We start from the raw sequence: 7,588 nt of genomic DNA, 5'->3' as shown, positions 1-7,588 counted from the left end.
TTAAAATTTAAAAATAAATATTACCAAAGAGGATGGTACAGCCCCTCAATGGACGATAGAAAGATGTTTCGAAGAGAACTAGAGGTTTGACGAGAGAAAATGAAGGTTGTATTTTTATTCCCCCACTTTATATAAATGGAGATTCTGGATTTTTTTTTCTCCCTATTACCGAGAAATTTCGATAAAAGGGCTTCAGCCAAAAAAGATTGAGAACCCGTGTTATGAAATATCCAGTGAATTTCCGATATTTTTTTAATTATAAATTCATATTTTTTTACATTCAATATCAAGTAATGTTCGATGATATTCGTCTCTGAGCTGGTTCAAGTTTTAATATGCTCGTAACAGCGTAATTTTCCTTCGCTTTCAAAATTACTTAAGGGATTATGACATTACTCGTTCAGTCTTTATTCCGATAAAGGATATCTTTGCTTGTTTTTCAGTTATGTCCTTAAGCTAAAAAAACAAACAAATATCCAGTATTTTCTAAAAAGAAAACTTAATTTTTGATAAGGGTTATTAATCTTCGGATAGGCATTTGAAGTGGAGTCCTAAAGGCAATTTTCGTTATCTTTAATCTTGTACATTCTTCACATTTCTTTGCTTATTTTTCCAATTTGTTCAATCAGAATTTATATTACATCCAGTTTGATAAATATTTTTTTATGGAATATTAAGTAACTCACCCTTATACAAAAATTATATTTACTCATATTTATGGTATTTAATAAATCTTTAAGGGTTCTAGCTTACTCAATAATTTTTTTTGGCATAATATTAACCAGTATATTACAAAAAACAGATATTTTATTAGGTACTTTATTTATCTTTTTTATGTGTGAAAAAAAAATGGTTTATATTTAGTGACAATATTTTTAATGTGTTGAAATCCATGCTCACAATGTGGATTTTCTCAACTTAGTTATTATTTTAAATGTTTTTTTTTGCATTTTGACATCTTAACGTAGGTATAATAGATGAAGAAGAATATGGATGTTTCGGTATTTACAATGATAAATAACTTCTAAGTGGACTAACCCAGATTTGTTAACAAAGATTAGGACACACCTAAAATATTATATCAAGAATTGACTTTTCATTGTTATCTGACGTTACGGTCAATACTTTTTTATACATATTTTCACAATTGCTCAGATGAGAATAAATTCGAAAGATACATGGCATTATTACTTTAAGCTTTCAGCGTTGTGGTATTTTATTCCTCTTACTTTGATGATGTAAAAAGGATCAGAGATTATTTAAAATCATTCCGAAAAATTATTTAGTCAATTTGTTTTTAATTGCTTTACATCCGCCTGCATAGTGTATTAGTTAGGTTATTTGGTTCCTGGCTCGACTCCCAGAGGCATAAAAAGAAATAAATTAAACGAGATTTTCACTCGAACCCTGGACCTAGTACCTTGAACCCAAGACTAATTCCGTCAAATACAGTGGTCTTTGCACCTATGGGTATAAATAAGAATCAGAAAAATAATAAACCTTAGAGATTATTTTTATTAAAACATAATTATTGAATCCAGGATAATCTAAATGTATTAATTCAAGAAATAAAAATACTTTGTGTTTTGATCCATTCACATTTTTACTAACCAACTAGTTTCGGCAACAACCTGTTGTCTTCTTCAGGGTTTAATTTATGACTGTCATAAATTAAATTTTATTTTATAATATAAATTTATAAAAATTTAATTTATGATAAGTTACAAATTAAACCCTGAAGAGAGCAACAGGTTGTTGCCGAATCTAGTTGGTTAATAAAAATGTGAGTGGATCAAAACACAAATTATTTTTATTTCTCAAAATAATTTATCAATTTGATCCACAAAGTTAATGCTCTCAATATTCAAAACATAATCTAAATGTATCCGCAACGTTTATATTATCTTTAAAAAATACTTTAAGCCAAAACAGTATTATACTACCTACTAAAAATTTACATTCCGTTTCCTGACACCATTTAAGCTGAAAACTCCATATCAGAATGGTTGCCAACAACCGCAATTTGTAATGTTAACATTAACTTTTATTACTTCAAATTTGTGCTATTCTCTATCTAACTAATTAACTATCACGCTGGTTCCCCGTAGGGGTAAGCACAGAGGATACAAGGTCACTCCACTCTGTCTTTACAAAATAGTTATATTTTTGTTAAATCTTCATACGTATACATATATCTTTTTAAACCCTTATCGGCACCAGATGGTGTATAGAGTACTGCATCATATAAACTCGGTGTTATTTTGATCGTTAACACATAAAATAAATGTGATCAGCCCTCCGTTTCAGGTACCAGTCCATATTGAGTAAATATTAGATTAAAAAATCACTTTATTTTCACTTACTTATTTTTTTACAAAAGTGTTAATAATGTAAGTATATAACCACTCACCGTTTTATACTAATATTATTAAAAAATTGTAAAAAAATAAATAAGTAAAAACGACTAACCACAAAGTAAATGCTTTAAATATTAATAATATTCAGAAAATCACTTTATTTATTTGACCCCCCTCCCCTGGGATTCGAACCCGGGACCTCCAGCATGGTAGCCAAGAGTGCTAACCATTACACTATGGAGGCGGACAAAAAAATTATGTGTTAAAAATGTTACCAAAACATTTTACTCTTTTTATAAAAATTAAAAAATATCAGTTACTTAACCCGAAATTATAAATAAAAGTTTCTAAATAATAACATACTTGTATCTGAGGAATGATACGAATTTTACCCTGAAATTGGGAAAATTGTTGGACCATAAATTCCCCAAGTCACGAACATTATCCGTGTTTTCAGAACATTCCGCACTAAGTCATAAATGGTGAAAGAAAATATACTACCTCTGGCATAACGGGGAAAGCAGGCCACTTATTTAAACTTTATTTTAAAATAAGGTGAGCTTAAATATACAGATCTAAAGGGAAATATCCGCCATTATAATCTAAAACATTTTCAAGCTGCGTTCCCTAAGTTAATATGAGTTAAGCTTGCTTAAGTTAATTTTCTTCCTTAAGTTATGCTTGCTCGAGTTAATTTCCAATATTTGAATTATGTTTTTCCAATTTTCTCTACCTCCGCAGTGTAATGGTTAGCGCATTTGACTACTATGTTGAAGGTTCTAGTATCAATTCCCAGGGGATCAAAATGAAAACCAGCATGTTTGTCTTCATTTTCGTATTTAAAAAAATCATAAAACTAAACGAAAAATTTAAATATATAATTGCGAATCGTCTTTCTAGAAATGTCTTATACAACTAAATATAACAAAAATTACGTAAAGAATGGAAAAATAAAAAATGAACTGAAATTTAATCACTGTATAAGTGTATCAGTTCCAAGATTGATATTCTACAGTAAAGGATTTTCTGGGATATATTCGAAAATATATTATGGTTTTTTGTAAAAATCTCTTGAATTTTAAACTCCATTTTTTAATGACTCATATTTAAAGACAGATATAAAACATATTCGAATTATAGCTTTATAATACGCTTTATTCACAAAATTTTGAGTTTGTCCAAATAATTGTTCACAAATCTTGATTTCCTCCGCTTGGAAGTTATTTTTACATTTATTTTGACACATAAATGATGAAGAATATGAATGTCTGGGTATTTACAGGGCTACTGACCAATCACAGGCTGGTTAAGTGATACATCAAAATAAAAGGCTTTCTGCTAAATAAAAGCTTTCTTAATCCAATACATTGATGGCTGTTGTTCGTTAGATTCGTAAGATTGATCGTATATCTAGGAGTTCCAAAAATTTTAGTAGTTTGATTTTAAATCATGGGTACAATGGATATTGCAGGTGTGAAAAGTGACCACTTTACCAGCCTATGACGGGTCATAATCCATGTAAATACTCATACTTCCATTATCTTCTTCATCTTTGTTTATAAGTCAATAAAAATAAAGTAAACTTTATTTTATTCTGACGGTTACTAATTTTTCCATTTCGATGGATAATAATTATTCTAACCCTTATGAGGACCCAATGGCGCATAGGGCACTACATCGTATAATGCAGTATTATCATTATTTTTAATAACATGAAAACAAGGTGATCAGTCTAATGCTACAGGCACCAGTGGTAGGGTGATAATATATAAATATTTAGAGTAAAAACTCACTAATATTTATTTTGACCCCAACCAGTACGTTATCGAAAACGCCTATCACTACACTATGAAGGCGGACAAAAAACGGATTATTCTAAGTTCGGAATCAACACCCTAACATGTGTTTGTGTGGGTATCAAAGATATTGAATAACCAATTATATAAAATGCGACAAAGCTAGGTAGAATGAAACTGATATTTCAAAATAAAATGGATACTTCACTATGAAGGGCTATGCGTTATGTGAATATGTATGGTACATTATATCGACTGTGAAAATATTTGCCCTGAAAGAAGATTCAGCATAGCCCAGGGGTGAGTGAAATAAAGCCTTCAGTTAACAGTGGAATCCTTTCAGGGCTCGCTTTATTCCACTGCCAACTGATAAACTACACTACTACCACTTGCATTATGCACAGTAGAAGAGTCTAGCTTTATAAAACAGTATTCTAGGTGCATTCATCGCTCTCGTCCTACTATCCTGATAACGTTTTCGTTATAAGATCAAAACACATTGTATTTTTTAGGTATTTATTTATTTCAAAAACATATAACATACATAATTCATGTATACATATAATATTCTCGATGTGTAATTTCAATTTCTCATTTTGGGACATGGGATTAAGGTTAACAAGACAAATAATAAAGTAACATTTTTTTTAAATAACCAAAACCAACACTAATACATGGCAAAATATAAACACAATAAACAGGTATAATAAATAGGCATAAGAGGCATATTTAAAATAAATAAATGAGAAAAACATGAGGTAAGAAAAAAAAGAAAAATGTATGAAGAAATGTAAAAAGAAAAATGCAATTTAATTTTTTTTTTATTAAATTCTCTCCAATAAGGCGGTACTTGTCCCAGCATTTAAAGGGGGTAAACTATATGTATATATATATATGTACATATATATATATATATATATATATATATATATATATAAATATATATATATATATATTTATATATATTTATATATATATATATATATATATATATATATATATATATATATATACATATAAATATATATATATATATATATATATATATATATATATATATATATATATATATATATATATATATATATATATATATATATATATATATATATATATAAATATATATATAAATATGTATATATATATCTATATATATGTATATTTACATCATGTAAATGCAAAATAATCACACAAAGTAAATACCAAATTCATAAATAATATTTATTTTTTATATTTTTCCTATAGTAGGTATAGTTTTTTTATATGTTATATCAATATATATATATATATATATATATATATATATATATATATATATATATATATATATATATATATATATATATATATATATATATATATATATATATTTAGCAGGTAACAGAACCGTCGGGGCACTGTTTTGGGCTGCCTAAGACAAAGACAATTACTCTCAATTGATGGTCGACTGCCTCCGTGGTGTAGTGGTAAGCGTGTTTAACTACCGTGCTGGAGGTCCCGAGTTCGATTCCCAGTGGGGGGGGGGGTGAAAAAAATACGTATTTAAATTGATTTACACATTATATTTATTTAATATTACTCTGGATCAATCCCTGAAGCGCAAGAGTGATCACCTTGCCTGTATGTCATGTTTTTTAAAATGTCATGTATGTAACGATCAAAATGACACTGCGTCAATACGATGCAGTGCCCTATGCATCATCGGGGGCGGATAAGGGTTAGAAGAAGAAAAAGATAGCCAACTGACACGGCGCACGAATAAGAAAATGTCGAAGAACCCACCGGTCAATAAACGTAGTTTGTTTTTTTAAAAAGTAGTCAAAATATGTATATTTTTATTTTAATCCAAAATAACTCAACTTACCCTCAAACAAATATTGTTGATTGATAAAAATAATAAGTTTTAATAATATTTTATTATTTTTAACTAGCCACATTATTCAGAAATTACCGACCTTCAATGAATATAGTTACCGGCCAAACGATTAGTTTAACTCTATTTTTTCGTTTCTTATCGTTGAATTTGATAAATATTGTTTCATATATAATTTTGACGGTATTATGAACACGCTTTCCCGATACGTTTTAATTTAATCTAAAACATTGAATTACCCAGCGTGTTTGTGTTTCGGGCTATTTTATTTGGAGATTTAAAATAATAAAACATAATTACATACAAATTTTCCATTAAAACACTGTTATTATTAAAACCATCGTATTTAAACTATTTATTAATGGTGTTTCCAAATACGTTGTGGCACATTTTATAAAACTAAACTGAATTAAACTGGAACTTTGTTTTTAACCACTTTTAAATTCGTACTTTTTCCAACCGGTTTTGACAAAAAACTTGTCATATCAAGTTGACACACCTACATTAGTAAAACATTGGTTTAAAACTATCATAGGTAAGACTACATGTAGTCAACATCGCACGTTCTGTGATTAATCTCTCTCTTTCTCGTCGTCTTACTTAATCCGTTTTACGGCGCAAACTGTATGGGCGTTTGTCCACTACACTGAATTACACGGAATTTTACCGTCCGGTCAGTTGGCGTTTTAAAACGACGATTGGTTTGGATTGGCTTGTGCTTTTGTCCATCTTTTTTCGGATCGGTGCGTGAACATGTTGCGCGTAAATTCGATCACGCTAAGCTGTCGTATTTTTCAAAACCGGACTGCTGGACGGTCATATTCAGGGTAATGGAAAATTGCCCTATGGGCACTTGTGGACTGCACGGAATTTTACTGTCCGACCTCGGTTTTTTTTTTCAAATAAAAGCAACTATGACAGTTTGTTGTGATCGAGTTCACGCGCACCTTAATCGCGCACCGATCCGGAGAACGACGGACAAGTGCACAAGCCAATCATACGTTTTTTCATGGTAACCGGACTGCTGGACAGTAAATTTCATGTAGTGCACAAGCGCTCTATATCTTCCTGGACATTATTCAGAGCGGCGTGTAGCGAGGCTCCGGTCACGTCTCGGCCTTGGGTTCTCTATCTTCTTCGACCTCTTACCCTTCACCCACTCTACATTTCCTACTACCATCAATTTTCTACCTCCAGGTTGTCCCCATCTCTTCTCGGTACGTGTCCAAAGTACGAGGTACTTTCATGCAAGCTGTAGATCAGTGATCTCCCAACTTTTTTGATCGCGTTCACTTGATAAAAATAATTGAGTAGTCCACTTGCAAACCAAGTTATGTTGAAAAATTATGTGTTTTTAGAAAATGGCTCCAATCGCTATAAATAAAATAAAAAAAAACGTCCATAATTTACATAATCTGCCAAAAGTTAAGTTAGGAATAAAATGGAATAGATAAATCAATACGCTTACAAAACTCGCCATTCTGATCGAAAGTTCACTTTCTAAAACCTCGTAAAAAAGGTCAAATCGGTAGAAGATTAAATATTCTACCGGCTGCTGCCAT

This window comes from Brachycentrus maculatus, unplaced genomic scaffold (assembly GCF_059751285.1).
Source record: "Brachycentrus maculatus isolate JH-2025_06_01 unplaced genomic scaffold, ASM5975128v1 h1tg000669l, whole genome shotgun sequence".
Taxonomy (NCBI): Eukaryota; Metazoa; Arthropoda; class Insecta; order Trichoptera; family Brachycentridae; genus Brachycentrus; species Brachycentrus maculatus.
The sequence above is the reverse complement of the archived record's forward strand: the minus strand, read 5'-3'. Positions refer to the sequence as shown.